This window comes from Brienomyrus brachyistius, chromosome 2 (genome assembly GCF_023856365.1).
Source record: "Brienomyrus brachyistius isolate T26 chromosome 2, BBRACH_0.4, whole genome shotgun sequence".
Lineage (NCBI taxonomy): Eukaryota > Metazoa > Chordata > Actinopteri > Osteoglossiformes > Mormyridae > Brienomyrus > Brienomyrus brachyistius.
The window spans coordinates 4,545,775-4,561,537 of record NC_064534.1 but is presented as its reverse complement, the minus strand read 5'-3'; the positions used below and the strand labels follow the sequence as shown (position 1 = coordinate 4,561,537).

The 15,763-nt window shown below is 41.5% G+C and overlaps 8 non-coding genes and 2 pseudogenes across 8 annotated transcripts; all 10 read left to right on the top strand.

The window, feature by feature from the left end:
• The first annotated feature begins 18 nt into the window (after positions 1–18).
• LOC125733483 (5S ribosomal RNA) lies at positions 19–137 on the top strand. The gene has a single exon (XR_007392827.1). It is a non-coding gene; the product is annotated as a 5S ribosomal RNA (ribosomal RNA).
• Positions 138–1,977: 1,840 nt separating this feature from the next.
• Positions 1,978–2,096, top strand: LOC125734468 (5S ribosomal RNA). The gene has a single exon (XR_007393779.1). It is a non-coding gene; the product is annotated as a 5S ribosomal RNA (ribosomal RNA).
• Positions 2,097–3,936: 1,840 nt separating this feature from the next.
• LOC125733367 (5S ribosomal RNA) lies at positions 3,937–4,055 on the top strand. Its single transcript, XR_007392712.1, has one exon. It is a non-coding gene; the product is annotated as a 5S ribosomal RNA (ribosomal RNA).
• A 1,017-nt stretch (positions 4,056–5,072) lies between these two features.
• LOC125733250 (5S ribosomal RNA) lies at positions 5,073–5,191 on the top strand. The gene has a single exon (XR_007392600.1). It is a non-coding gene; the product is annotated as a 5S ribosomal RNA (ribosomal RNA).
• A 1,036-nt stretch (positions 5,192–6,227) lies between these two features.
• LOC125733133 (5S ribosomal RNA) lies at positions 6,228–6,346 on the top strand. The gene has a single exon (XR_007392489.1). It is a non-coding gene; the product is annotated as a 5S ribosomal RNA (ribosomal RNA).
• Positions 6,347–8,187: 1,841 nt separating this feature from the next.
• LOC125729432 (5S ribosomal RNA) lies at positions 8,188–8,296 on the top strand (annotated as a pseudogene).
• Positions 8,297–10,136: 1,840 nt separating this feature from the next.
• Positions 10,137–10,245, top strand: LOC125729424 (5S ribosomal RNA; annotated as a pseudogene).
• Positions 10,246–11,262: 1,017 nt separating this feature from the next.
• On the top strand, positions 11,263–11,381 carry LOC125733020 (5S ribosomal RNA). The gene has a single exon (XR_007392378.1). It is a non-coding gene; the product is annotated as a 5S ribosomal RNA (ribosomal RNA).
• A 2,644-nt stretch (positions 11,382–14,025) lies between these two features.
• On the top strand, positions 14,026–14,144 carry LOC125733302 (5S ribosomal RNA). Its single transcript, XR_007392650.1, has one exon. It is a non-coding gene; the product is annotated as a 5S ribosomal RNA (ribosomal RNA).
• A 1,017-nt stretch (positions 14,145–15,161) lies between these two features.
• Positions 15,162–15,280, top strand: LOC125732904 (5S ribosomal RNA). Its single transcript, XR_007392267.1, has one exon. It is a non-coding gene; the product is annotated as a 5S ribosomal RNA (ribosomal RNA).
• Positions 15,281–15,763: the final 483 nt, after the last annotated feature.

Sequence of the window (15,763 nt, the reverse complement as noted above, 5' to 3'; positions counted from 1 at the left end):
TCTTTGGTAGCGTCTCTCGCTTACGGCCATACCACCCTGAACACGCCCGATCTCGTCCGATCTCGGAAGCTAAGCAGGGTCGGGCCTGGTTAGTACTTGGATGGGAGACCGCCTGGGAATACCAGGTGCTGTAAGCTTTTCTCACTTTTACTTTACACAGGGGGCGCTCCACTTCACGATTAATTTAAATCTATCACTCCCCTTCCATTTTACTTTTTTTTTCTCTCTCGCATTCATAAAGGCAGCTTTTACACACCGTTTTACTCTAAATACTGCCTGGTAATACTAGGTGCTGTAAGCTGTTCTTGCCTTTATTCCACCAGGGGGCGATCTTCTCACAAACTTGAAGACTCCCCATTCGCGTTTTACAACATATTGTTAATAATAAAGAGACAGCTTTTTACACACAGTTTTAAACAAAGGACTGGTATAATTCCTCTTCAACTCACCGCTTTGTTTTCTATGTAAATATACCTTATAGAGGTAAGGGGATGTGCATGTATATGTATATGGTTCTGCATCTACAGTTTACGTATATGTAGAGGTATATCTGTATATAATGTATGGATGTATGTATGTATGGATGCATGTGCATTGCACGGGTGTATATATGTACATGCCAAAACCCAGCACTACCTGAATAGTAAATTGTAGCTATAGTAGTTAAATAGTTGATATCTATTATTACTTGCACTTTTCCATAACCCACTATCCATATTTCATACTGTGTATGGATGTACATAGGCACTACTATTGTATTAGTGTTTTATCTTATTTTATGTTATTTTTATTTTGTATTCTTATTCTTGTATTTTTATGTTCTTTACTCTTGTAACTCTTTCTTGCTATCTGTCTGGAGCTGTGATAACACACAAATTTTCCCACTGTGGGATCAATAAAGTCCTATCTTATCTTATCTTATCTTAAAAACCACTTCACCACAGAAGACTCGATATTAAACAATACAGGGGGCGCTCCACTTCATGATTAATTTAAATCTATCACTCCCCTTCCATTTTACTTTTTTTTTCTCTCATTCATAAAGGCAGCATTTACACACCGTTTTACTCTAAATGCTGCCTGGTAATACTAGGTGCTGTAAGCTGTTCTTGCCTTTATTCCACCAGGGGGCGATCTTCTCACAAACTTGAAGACTCCCCATTCGCGTTTTACAACATATTGTTAATAATAAAGAGACAGCTTTTTACACACAGTTTTAAACAAAGGACTGATATAATTCCTCTTCAACTCACCGCTTTGTTTTCCATGTAAAAACCACTTCACCACAGAAGACTCGATATTATTGCCATAGCAAGGTCTGCTCTTCTCCTCCTTCCAAAACTTGCTAAAAGCTGTATTTAAAACAGCAGGTTGGCTGTGGCAATTCACACCTTTCCATGCCAGCTTAATGTGTAGGTTAGTGGGCATCACAGAGGAATTAGGGATGGAAACTTCTTTGCTGGTGCTAGAAGCAGTCTGGTGAATTTTTAGAGAGAAGAGGCCGTCAATGTTTGAATGTAGAAAATTGTTCTGGCTGCATTGTGGACCTGTAGCTCCCAGTGTTCTGACAGCGCGACGTTTTGGGGAAGCATGTGATTCAGCAGGTACCAGTGGGCTTCGTGCGGCGGAGATTTTGTGGCCGTTAGCGGAGTTGATAACAGAGGGTCGTTAGGAGAAGCCTGCATGCGGTAGGCAAAGGAGTAATGTTTGCCGGCGGGGGACGTGCGGCGATTAACCTGTGCGGCAGTGAAAAGGAGTTAAAGAGAAGGAAGTGTGCGGATGCGGAAAGAATGGAATAATTGTCGTAGGCTGCCGGCTGAGTAGTTTGGTGAATGTTTGGTGTGGGTCCGGCGCTGCCGATTGGATGGTGGGGCTGCAGTGTGAGTCAGATAAAAAACCAGGAGTAAGATGCGATGGGACTAACTGGCGTGTATAGACGCGTGTGGTACAAAAGGGCTGTCTTTGGTAGCGTCTCTCGCTTACGGCCATACCACCCTGAACACGCCCGATCTCGTCCGATCTCGGAAGCTAAGCAGGGTTGGGCCTGGTTAGTACTTGGATGGGAGACCGCCTGGGAATACCAGGTGCTGTAAGCTTTTCTCACTTTTACTTTACACAGGGGGCGCTCCACTTCACGATTAATTTAAATCTATCACTCCCCTTCCATTTTACTTTTTTTTTCTCTCTCGCATTCATAAAGGCAGCTTTTACACACCGTTTTACTCTAAATACTGCCTGGTAATACTAGGTGCTGTAAGCTGTTCTTGCCTTTATTCCACCAGGGGGCGATCTTCTCACAAACTTGAAGACTCCCCATTCGCGTTTTACAACATATTGTTAATAATAAAGAGACAGCTTTTTACACACAGTTTTAAACAAAGGACTGGTATAATTCCTCTTCAACTCACCGCTTTGTTTTCTATGTAAATATACCTTATAGAGGTAAGGGGATGTGCATGTATATGTATATGGTTCTGCATCTACAGTTTACGTATATGTAGAGGTATATCTGTATATAATGTATGGATGTATGTATGTATGGATGCATGTGCATTGCACGGGTGTATATATGTACATGCCAAAACCCAGCACTACCTGAATAGTAAATTGTAGCTATAGTAGTTAAATAGTTGATATCTATTATTACTTGCACTTTTCCATAACCCACTATCCATATTTCATACTGTGTATGGATGTACATAGGCACTACTATTGTATTAGTGTTTTATCTTATTTTATGTTATTTTTATTTTGTATTCTTATTCTTGTATTTTTATGTTCTTTACTCTTGTAACTCTTTCTTGCTATCTGTCTGGAGCTGTGATAACACACAAATTTTCCCACTGTGGGATCAATAAAGTCCTATCTTATCTTATCTTATCTTAAAAACCACTTCACCACAGAAGACTCGATATTAAACAATACAGGGGGCGCTCCACTTCACGATTAATTTAAATCTATCACTCCCCTTCCATTTTACTTTTTTTTTCTCTCATTCATAAAGGCAGCATTTACACACCGTTTTACTCTAAATGCTGCCTGGTAATACTAGGTGCTGTAAGCTGTTCTTGCCTTTATTCCACCAGGGGGCGATCTTCTCACAAACTTGAAGACTCCCCATTCGCGTTTTACAACATATTGTTAATAATAAAGAGACAGCTTTTTACACACAGTTTTAAACAAAGGACTGATATAATTCCTCTTCAACTCACCGCTTTGTTTTCCATGTAAAAACCACTTCACCACAGAAGACTCGATATTATTGCCATAGCAAGGTCTGCTCTTCTCCTCCTTCCAAAACTTGCTAAAAGCTGTATTTAAAACAGCAGATTGGCTGTGGCAATTCACACCTTTCCATGCCAGCTTAATGTGTAGGTTAGTGGGCATCACAGAGGAATTAGGGATGGAAACTTCTTTGCTGGTGCTAGAAGCAGTCTGGTGAATTTTTAGAGAGAAGAGGCCGTCAATGTTTGAATGTAGAAAATTGTTCTGGCTGCATTGTGGACCTGTAGCTCCCAGTGTTCTGACAGCGCGACGTTTTGGGGAAGCATGTGATTCAGCAGGTACCAGTGGGCTTCGTGCGGCGGAGATTTTGTGGCCGTTAGCGGAGTTGATAACAGAGGGTCGTTAGGAGAAGCCTGCATGCGGTAGGCAAAGGAGTAATGTTTGCCGGCGGGGGACGTGCGGCGATTAACCTGTGCGGCAGTGAAAAGGAGTTAAAGAGAAGGAAGTGTGCGGATGCGGAAAGAATGGAATAATTGTCGTAGGCTGCCGGCTGAGTAGTTTGGTGAATGTTTGGTGTGGGTCCGGCGCTGCCGATTGGATGGTGGGGCTGCAGTGTGAGTCAGATAAAAAACCAGGAGTAGGATGCGATGGGACTAACTGGCGTGTATAGACGCGTGTGGTACAAAAGGGCTGTCTTTGGTAGCGTCTCTCGCTTACGGCCATACCACCCTGAACACGCCCGATCTCGTCCGATCTCGGAAGCTAAGCAGGGTCGGGCCTGGTTAGTACTTGGATGGGAGACCGCCTGGGAATACCAGGTGCTGTAAGCTTTTCTCACTTTTACTTTACACAGGGGGCGCTCCACTTCACGATTAATTTAAATCTATCACTCCCCTTCCATTTTACTTTTTTTTTCTCTCTCGCATTCATAAAGGCAGCTTTTACACACCGTTTTACTCTAAATACTGCCTGGTAATACTAGGTGCTGTAAGCTGTTCTTGCCTTTATTCCACCAGGGGGCGATCTTCTCACAAACTTGAAGACTCCCCATTCGCGTTTTACAACATATTGTTAATAATAAAGAGACAGCTTTTTACACACAGTTTTAAACAAAGGACTGGTATAATTCCTCTTCAACTCACCGCTTTGTTTTCTATGTAAATATACCTTATAGAGGTAAGGGGATGTGCATGTATATGTATATGGTTCTGCATCTACAGTTTACGTATATGTAGAGGTATATCTGTATATAATGTATGGATGTATGTATGTATGGATGCATGTGCATTGCACGGGTGTATATATGTACATGCCAAAACCCAGCACTACCTGAATAGTAAATTGTAGCTATAGTAGTTAAATAGTTGATATCTATTATTACTTGCACTTTTCCATAACCCACTATCCATATTTCATACTGTGTATGGATGTACATAGGCACTACTATTGTATTAGTGTTTTATCTTATTTTATGTTATTTTTATTTTGTATTCTTATTCTTGTATTTTTATGTTCTTTACTCTTGTAACTCTTTCTTGCTATCTGTCTGGAGCTGTGATAACACACAAATTTTCCCACTGTGGGATCAATAAAGTCCTATCTTATCTTATCTTATCTTATCTTAAAAACCACTTCACCACAGAAGACTCGATATTAAACAATGGAATAATTGCCGTAGGCTGCCGGCTGAGTAGTTTGGTGAATGTTTGGTGTGGGTCCGGCGCTGCCGATTGGATGGTGGGGCTGCAGTGTGAGTCAGATAAAAAACCAGGAGTAGGATGCGATGGGACTAACTGGCGTGTATAGACGCGTGTGGTACAAAAGGGCTGTCTTTGGTAGCGTCTCTCGCTTACGGCCATACCACCCTGAACACGCCCGATCTCGTCCGATCTCGGAAGCTAAGCAGGGTCGGGCCTGGTTAGTACTTGGATGGGAGACCGCCTGGGAATACCAGGTGCTGTAAGCTTTTCTCACTTTTACTTTACACAGGGGGCGCTCCACTTCACGATTAATTTAAATCTATCACTCCCCTTCCATTTTACTTTTTTTTTCTCTCTCGCATTCATAAAGGCAGCTTTTACACACCGTTTTACTCTAAATACTGCCTGGTAATACTAGGTGCTGTAAGCTGTTCTTGCCTTTATTCCACCAGGGGGCGATCTTCTCACAAACTTGAAGACTCCCCATTCGCGTTTTACAACATATTGTTAATAATAAAGAGACAGCTTTTTACACACAGTTTTAAACAAAGTACTGATATAATTCCTCTTCAACTCACCGCTTTGTTTTCCATGTAAAAACCACTTCACCACAGAAGTCTCGATATTATTGCCATAGCAAGGTCTGCTCTTCTCCTCCTTTCAAAACTTGCTAAAAGCTGTATTTAAAACAGCAGGTTGGCTGTGGCAATTCACACCTTTCCATGCCAGCTTAATGTGTAGGTTAGTGGGCATCACAGAGGAATTAGGGATGGAAACTTCTTTGCTGGTGCTAGAAGCAGTCTGGTGAATTTTTATAGAGAAGAGGCCGTCAATGTTTGAATGTAGAAAATTGTTCTGGCTGCATTGTGGACCTGTAGCTCCCAGTGTTCTGACAGCGCGACGTTTTGGGGAAGCATGTGATTCAGCAGGTACCAGTGGGCTTCGTGCGGCGGAGATTTTGTGGCCGTTAGCGGAGTTGATAACAGAGGGTCGTTAGGAGAAGCCTGCATGCGGTAGGCAAAGGAGTAATGTTTGCCGGCGGGGGACGTGCGGCGATTAACCTGTGCGGCAGTGAAAAGGAGTTAAAGAGAAGGAAGTGTGCGGATGCGGAAAGAATGGAATAATTGTCGTAGGCTGCCGGCTGAGTAGTTTGGTGAATGTTTGGTGTGGGTCCGGCGCTGCCGATTGGATGGTGGGGCTGCAGTGTGAGTCAGATAAAAAACCAGGAGTAGGATGCGATGGGACTAACTGGCGTGTATAGACGCGTGTGGTACAAAAGGGCTGTCTTTGGTAGCGTCTCTCGCTTACGGCCATACCACCCTGAACACGCCCGATCTCGTCCGATCTCGGAAGCTAAGCAGGGTCGGGCCTGGTTAGTACTTGGATGGGAGACCGCCTGGGAATACCAGGTGCTGTAAGCTTTTCTCACTTTTACTTTACACAGGGGGCGCTCCACTTCACGATTAATTTAAATCTATCACTCCCCTTCCATTTTACTTTTTTTTTCTCTCTCGCATTCATAAAGGCAGCTTTTACACACCGTTTTACTCTAAATACTGCCTGGTAATACTAGGTGCTGTAAGCTGTTCTTGCCTTTATTCCACCAGGGGGCGATCTTCTCACAAACTTGAAGACTCCCCATTCGCGTTTTACAACATATTGTTAATAATAAAGAGACAGCTTTTTACACACAGTTTTAAACAAAGGACTGGTATAATTCCTCTTCAACTCACCGCTTTGTTTTCTATGTAAATATACCTTATAGAGGTAAGGGGATGTGCATGTATATGTATATGGTTCTGCATCTACAGTTTACGTATATGTAGAGGTATATCTGTATATAATGTATGGATGTATGTATGTATGGATGCATGTGCATTGCACGGGTGTATATATGTACATGCCAAAACCCAGCACTACCTGAATAGTAAATTGTAGCTATAGTAGTTAAATAGTTGATATCTATTATTACTTGCACTTTTCCATAACCCACTATCCATATTTCATACTGTGTATGGATGTACATAGGCACTACTATTGTATTAGTGTTTTATCTTATTTTATGTTATTTTTATTTTGTATTCTTATTCTTGTATTTTTATGTTCTTTACTCTTGTAACTCTTTCTTGCTATCTGTCTGGAGCTGTGATAACACACAAATTTTCCCACTGTGGGATCAATAAAGTCCTATCTTATCTTATCTTATCTTAAAAACCACTTCACCACAGAAGACTCGATATTAAACAATACAGGGGGCGCTCCACTTCACGATTAATTTAAATCTATCACTCCCCTTCCATTTTACTTTTTTTTTTCTCTCATTCATAAAGGCAGCATTTACACACCGTTTTACTCTAAATGCTGCCTGGTAATACTAGGTGCTGTAAGCTGTTCTTGCCTTTATTCCACCAGGGGGCGATCTTCTCACAAACTTGAAGACTCCCCATTCGCGTTTTACAACATATTGTTAATAATAAAGAGACAGCTTTTTACACACAGTTTTAAACAAAGGACTGATATAATTCCTCTTCAACTCACCGCTTTGTTTTCCATGTAAAAACCACTTCACCACAGAAGACTCGATATTATTGCCATAGCAAGGTCTGCTCTTCTCCTCCTTCCAAAACTTGCTAAAAGCTGTATTTAAAACAGCAGGTTGGCTGTGGCAATTCACACCTTTCCATGCCAGCTTAATGTGTAGGTTAGTGGGCATCACAGAGGAATTAGGGATGGAAACTTCTTTGCTGGTGCTAGAAGCAGTCTGGTGAATTTTTAGAGAGAAGAGGCCGTCAATGTTTGAATGTAGAAAATTGTTCTGGCTGCATTGTGGACCTGTAGCTCCCAGTGTTCTGACAGCGCGACGTTTTGGGGAAGCATGTGATTCAGCAGGTACCAGTGGGCTTCGTGCGGCGGAGATTTTGTGGCCGTTAGCGGAGTTGATAACAGAGGGTCGTTAGGAGAAGCCTGCATGCGGTAGGCAAAGGAGTAATGTTTGCCGGCGGGGGACGTGCGGCGATTAACCTGTGCGGCAGTGAAAAGGAGTTAAAGAGAAGGAAGTGTGCGGATGCGGAAAGAATGGAATAATTGTCGTAGGCTGCCGGCTGAGTAGTTTGGTGAATGTTTGGTGTGGGTCCGGCGCTGCCGATTGGATGGTGGGGCTGCAGTGTGAGTCAGATAAAAAACCAGGAGTAGGATGCGATGGGACTAACTGGCGTGTATAGACGCGTGTGGTACAAAAGGGCTGTCTTTGGTAGCGTCTCTCGCTTACGGCCATACCACCCTGAACACGCCCGATCTCGGAAGCTAAGCAGGGTCGGGCCTGGTTAGTACTTGGATGGGAGACCGCCTGGGAATACCAGGTGCTGTAAGCTTTTCTCACTTTTACTTTACACAGGGGGCGCTCCACTTCACGATTAATTTAAATCTATCACTCCCCTTCCATTTTACTTTTTTTCTCTCTCTCGCATTCATAAAGGCAGCTTTTACACACCGTTTTACTCTAAATACTGCCTGGTAATACTAGGTGCTGTAAGCTGTTCTTGCCTTTATTCCACCAGGGGGCGATCTTCTCACAAACTTGAAGACTCCCCATTCGCGTTTTACAACATATTGTTAATAATAAAGAGACAGCTTTTTACACACAGTTTTAAACAAAGGACTGGTATAATTCCTCTTCAACTCACCGCTTTGTTTTCTATGTAAATATACCTTATAGAGGTAAGGGGATGTGCATGTATATGTATATGGTTCTGCATCTACAGTTTACGTATATGTAGAGGTATATCTGTATATAATGTATGGATGTATGTATGTATGGATGCATGTGCATTGCACGGGTGTATATATGTACATGCCAAAACCCAGCACTACCTGAATAGTAAATTGTAGCTATAGTAGTTAAATAGTTGATATCTATTATTACTTGCACTTTTCCATAACCCACTATCCATATTTCATACTGTGTATGGATGTACATAGGCACTACTATTGTATTAGTGTTTTATCTTATTTTATGTTATTTTTATTTTGTATTCTTATTCTTGTATTTTTATGTTCTTTACTCTTGTAACTCTTTCTTGCTATCTGTCTGGAGCTGTGATAACACACAAATTTTCCCACTGTGGGATCAATAAAGTCCTATCTTATCTTATCTTATCTTAAAAACCACTTCACCACAGAAGACTCGATATTAAACAATACAGGGGGCGCTCCACTTCACGATTAATTTAAATCTATCACTCCCCTTCCATTTTACTTTTTTTTTCTCTCATTCATAAAGGCAGCATTTACACACCGTTTTACTCTAAATGCTGCCTGGTAATACTAGGTGCTGTAAGCTGTTCTTGCCTTTGTTCCACCAGGGGGCGATCTTCTCACAAACTTGAAGACTCCCCATTCGCGTTTTACAACATATTGTTAATAATAAAGAGACAGCTTTTTACACACAGTTTTAAACAAAGGACTGATATAATTCCTCTTCAACTCACCGCTTTGTTTTCCATGTAAAAACCACTTCACCACAGAAGACTCGATATTATTGCCATAGCAAGGTCTGCTCTTCTCCTCCTTCCAAAACTTGCTAAAAGCTGTATTTAAAACAGCAGGTTGGCTGTGGCAATTCACACCTTTCCATGCCAGCTTAATGTGTAGGTTAGTGGGCATCACAGAGGAATTAGGGATGGAAACTTCTTTGCTGGTGCTAGAAGCAGTCTGGTGAATTTTTAGAGAGAAGAGGCCGTCAATGTTTGAATGTAGAAAATTGTTCTGGCTGCATTGTGGACCTGTAGCTCCCAGTGTTCTGACAGCGCGACGTTTTGGGGAAGCATGTGATTCAGCAGGTACCAGTGGGCTTCGTGCGGCGGAGATTTTGTGGCCGTTAGCGGAGTTGATAACAGAGGGTCGTTAGGAGAAGCCTGCATGCGGTAGGCAAAGGAGTAATGTTTGCCGGCGGGGGACGTGCGGCGATTAACCTGTGCGGCAGTGAAAAGGAGTTAAAGAGAAGGAAGTGTGCGGATGCGGAAAGAATGGAATAATTGTCGTAGGCTGCCGGCTGAGTAGTTTGGTGAATGTTTGGTGTGGGTCCGGCGCTGCCGATTGGATGGTGGGGCTGCAGTGTGAGTCAGATAAAAAACCAGGAGTAGGATGCGATGGGACTAACTGGCGTGTATAGACGCGTGTGGTACAAAAGGGCTGTCTTTGGTAGCGTCTCTCGCTTACGGCCATACCACCCTGAACACGCCCGATCTCGGAAGCTAAGCAGGGTCGGGCCTGGTTAGTACTTGGATGGGAGACCGCCTGGGAATACCAGGTGCTGTAAGCTTTTCTCACTTTTACTTTACACAGGGGGCGCTCCACTTCACGATTAATTTAAATCTATCACTCCCCTTCCATTTTACTTTTTTTCTCTCTCTCGCATTCATAAAGGCAGCTTTTACACACCGTTTTACTCTAAATACTGCCTGGTAATACTAGGTGCTGTAAGCTGTTCTTGCCTTTATTCCACCAGGGGGCGATCTTCTCACAAACTTGAAGACTCCCCATTCGCGTTTTACAACATATTGTTAATAATAAAGAGACAGCTTTTTACACACAGTTTTAAACAAAGGACTGGTATAATTCCTCTTCAACTCACCGCTTTGTTTTCTATGTAAATATACCTTATAGAGGTAAGGGGATGTGCATGTATATGTATATGGTTCTGCATCTACAGTTTACGTATATGTAGAGGTATATCTGTATATAATGTATGGATGTATGTATGTATGGATGCATGTGCATTGCACGGGTGTATATATGTACATGCCAAAACCCAGCACTACCTGAATAGTAAATTGTAGCTATAGTAGTTAAATAGTTGATATCTATTATTACTTGCACTTTTCCATAACCCACTATCCATATTTCATACTGTGTATGGATGTACATAGGCACTACTATTGTATTAGTGTTTTATCTTATTTTATGTTATTTTTATTTTGTATTCTTATTCTTGTATTTTTATGTTCTTTACTCTTGTAACTCTTTCTTGCTATCTGTCTGGAGCTGTGATAACACACAAATTTTCCCACTGTGGGATCAATAAAGTCCTATCTTATCTTATCTTATCTTATCTTAAAAACCACTTCACCACAGAAGACTCGATATTAAACAATGGAATAATTGCCGTAGGCTGCCGGCTGAGTAGTTTGGTGAATGTTTGGTGTGGGTCCGGCGCTGCCGATTGGATGGTGGGGCTGCAGTGTGAGTCAGATAAAAAACCAGGAGTAGGATGCGATGGGACTAACTGGCGTGTATAGACGCGTGTGGTACAAAAGGGCTGTCTTTGGTAGCATCTCTCGCTTACGGCCATACCACCCTGAACACGCCCGATCTCGTCCGATCTCGGAAGCTAAGCAGGGTCGGGCCTGGTTAGTACTTGGATGGGAGACCGCCTGGGAATACCAGGTGCTGTAAGCTTTTCTCACTTTTACTTTACACAGGGGGCGCTCCACTTCACGATTAATTTAAATCTATCACTCCCCTTCCATTTTACTTTTTTTTTCTCTCTCGCATTCATAAAGGCAGCTTTTACACACCGTTTTACTCTAAATACTGCCTGGTAATACTAGGTGCTGTAAGCTGTTCTTGCCTTTATTCCACCAGGGGGCGATCTTCTCACAAACTTGAAGACTCCCCATTCGCGTTTTACAACATATTGTTAATAATAAAGAGACAGCTTTTTACACACAGTTTTAAACAAAGGACTGGTATAATTCCTCTTCAACTCACCGCTTTGTTTTCTATGTAAATATACCTTATAGAGGTAAGGGGATGTGCATGTATATGTATATGGTTCTGCATCTACAGTTTACGTATATGTAGAGGTATATCTGTATATAATGTATGGATGTATGTATGTATGGATGCATGTGCATTGCACGGGTGTATATATGTACATGCCAAAACCCAGCACTACCTGAATAGTAAATTGTAGCTATAGTAGTTAAATAGTTGATATCTATTATTACTTGCACTTTTCCATAACCCACTATCCATATTTCATACTGTGTATGGATGTACATAGGCACTACTATTGTATTAGTGTTTTATCTTATTTTATGTTATTTTTATTTTGTATTCTTATTCTTGAATTTTTATGTTCTTTACTCTTGTAACTCTTTCTTGCTATCTGTCTGGAGCTGTGATAACACACAAATTTTCCCACTGTGGGATCAATAAAGTCCTATCTTATCTTATCTTATCTTAAAAACCACTTCACCACAGAAGACTCGATATTAAACAATACAGGGGGCGCTCCACTTCACGATTAATTTAAATCTATCACTCCCCTTCCATTTTACTTTTTTTTTCTCTCATTCATAAAGGCAGCATTTACACACCGTTTTACTCTAAATGCTGCCTGGTAATACTAGGTGCTGTAAGCTGTTCTTGCCTTTATTCCACCAGGGGGCGATCTTCTCACAAACTTGAAGACTCCCCATTCACGTTTTACAACATATTGTTAATAATAAAGAGACAGCTTTTTACACACAGTTTTAAACAAAGGACTGATATAATTCCTCTTCAACTCACCGCTTTGTTTTCCATGTAAATATACCTTATAGAGGTAAGGGGATGTGCATGTATATGTATATGGTTCTGCATCTACAGTTTACGTATATGTAGAGGTATATCTGTATATAATGTATGGATGTATGTATGTATGGATGCATGTGCATTGCACGGGTGTATATATGTACATGCCAAAACCCAGCACTACCTGAATAGTAAATTGTAGCTATAGTAGTTAAATAGTTGATATCTATTATTACTTGCACTTTTCCATAACCCACTATCCATATTTCATACTGTGTATGGATGTACATAGGCACTACTATTGTATTAGTGTTTTATCTTATTTTATGTTATTTTTATTTTGTATTCTTATTCTTGTATTTTTATGTTCTTTACTCTTGTAACTCTTTCTTGCTATCTGTCTGGAGCTGTGATAACACACAAATTTTCCCACTGTGGGATCAATAAAGTCCTATCTTATCTTATCTTATCTTAAAAACCACTTCACCACAGAAGACTCGATATTAAACAATACAGGGGGCGCTCCACTTCACGATTAATTTAAATCTATCACTCCCCTTCCATTTTACTTTTTTTTTCTCTCATTCATAAAGGCAGCATTTACACACCGTTTTACTCTAAATGCTGCCTGGTAATACTAGGTGCTGTAAGCTGTTCTTGCCTTTATTCCACCAGGGGGCGATCTTCTCACAAACTTGAAGACTCCCCATTCGCGTTTTACAACATATTGTTAATAATAAAGAGACAGCTTTTTACACACAGTTTTAAACAAAGGACTGATATAATTCCTCTTCAACTCACCGCTTTGTTTTCCATGTAAAAACCACTTCACCACAGAAGACTCGATATTATTGCCATAGCAAGGTCTGCTCTTCTCCTCCTTCCAAAACTTGCTAAAAGCTGTATTTAAAACAGCAGGTTGGCTGTGGCAATTCACACCTTTCCATGCCAGCTTAATGTGTAGGTTAGTGGGCATCACAGAGGAATTAGGGATGGAAACTTCTTTGCTGGTGCTAGAAGCAGTCTGGTGAATTTTTAGAGAGAAGAGGCCGTCAATGTTTGAATGTAGAAAATTGTTCTGGCTGCATTGTGGACCTGTAGCTCCCAGTGTTCTGACAGCGCGACGTTTTGGGGAAGCATGTGATTCAGCAGGTACCAGTGGGCTTCGTGCGGCGGAGATTTTGTGGCCGTTAGCGGAGTTGATAACAGAGGGTCGTTAGGAGAAGCCTGCATGCGGTAGGCAAAGGAGTAATGTTTGCCGGCGGGGGACGTGCGGCGATTAACCTGTGCGGCAGTGAAAAGGAGTTAAAGAGAAGGAAGTGTGCGGATGCGGAAAGAATGGAATAATTGTCGTAGGCTGCCGGCTGAGTAGTTTGGTGAATGTTTGGTGTGGGTCCGGCGCTGCCGATTGGATGGTGGGGCTGCAGTGTGAGTCAGATAAAAAACCAGGAGTAGGATGCGATGGGACTAACTGGCGTGTATAGACGCGTGTGGTACAAAAGGGCTGTCTTTGGTAGCGTCTCTCGCTTACGGCCATACCACCCTGAACACGCCCGATCTCGTCTGATCTCGGAAGCTAAGCAGGGTCGGGCCTGGTTAGTACTTGGATGGGAGACCGCCTGGGAATACCAGGTGCTGTAAGCTTTTCTCACTTTTACTTTACACAGGGGGCGCTCCACTTCACGATTAATTTAAATCTATCACTCCCCTTCCATTTTACTTTTTTTCTCTCTCTCGCATTCATAAAGGCAGCTTTTACACACCGTTTTACTCTAAATACTGCCTGGTAATACTAGGTGCTGTAAGCTGTTCTTGCCTTTATTCCACCAGGGGGCGATCTTCTCACAAACTTGAAGACTCCCCATTCGCGTTTTACAACATATTGTTAATAATAAAGAGACAGCTTTTTACACACAGTTTTAAACAAAGGACTGGTATAATTCCTCTTCAACTCACCGCTTTGTTTTCTATGTAAATATACCTTATAGAGGTAAGGGGATGTGCATGTATATGTATATGGTTCTGCATCTACAGTTTACGTATATGTAGAGGTATATCTGTATATAATGTATGGATGTATGTATGTATGGATGCATGTGCATTGCACGGGTGTATATATGTACATGCCAAAACCCAGCACTACCTGAATAGTAAATTGTAGCTATAGTAGTTAAATAGTTGATATCTATTATTACTTGCACTTTTCCATAACCCACTATCCATATTTCATACTGTGTATGGATGTACATAGGCACTACTATTGTATTAGTGTTTTATCTTATTTTATGTTATTTTTATTTTGTATTCTTATTCTTGTATTTTTATGTTCTTTACTCTTGTAACTCTTTCTTGCTATCTGTCTGGAGCTGTGATAACACACAAATTTTCCCACTGTGGGATCAATAAAGTCCTATCTTATCTTATCTTATCTTATCTTAAAAACCACTTCACCACAGAAGACTCGATATTAAACAATGGAATAATTGCCGTAGGCTGCCGGCTGAGTAGTTTGGTGAATGTTTGGTGTGGGTCCGGCGCTGCCGATTGGATGGTGGGGCTGCAGTGTGAGTCAGATAAAAAACCAGGAGTAGGATGCGATGGGACTAACTGGCGTGTATAGACGCGTGTGGTACAAAAGGGCTGTCTTTGGTAGCATCTCTCGCTTACGGCCATACCACCCTGAACACGCCCGATCTCGTCCGATCTCGGAAGCTAAGCAGGGTCGGGCCTGGTTAGTACTTGGATGGGAGACCGCCTGGGAATACCAGGTGCTGTAAGCTTTTCTCACTTTTACTTTACACAGGGGGCGCTCCACTTCACGATTAATTTAAATCTATCACTCCCCTTCCATTTTACTTTTTTTTTCTCTCTCGCATTCATAAAGGCAGCTTTTACACACCGTTTTACTCTAAATACTGCCTGGTAATACTAGGTGCTGTAAGCTGTTCTTGCCTTTATTCCACCAGGGGGCGATCTTCTCACAAACTTGAAGACTCCCCATTCGCGTTTTACAACATATTGTTAATAATAAAGAGACAGCTTTTTACACACAGTTTTAAACAAAGGACTGGTATAATTCCTCTTCAACTCACCGCTTTGTTTTCTATGTAAATATACCTTATAGAGGTAAGGGGATGTGCATGTATATGTATATGGTTCTGCATCTACAGTTTACGTATATGTAGAGGTATATCTGTATATAATGTATGGATGTATGTATGTATGGATGCATGTGCATTGCACGGGTGTATATATGTACATGC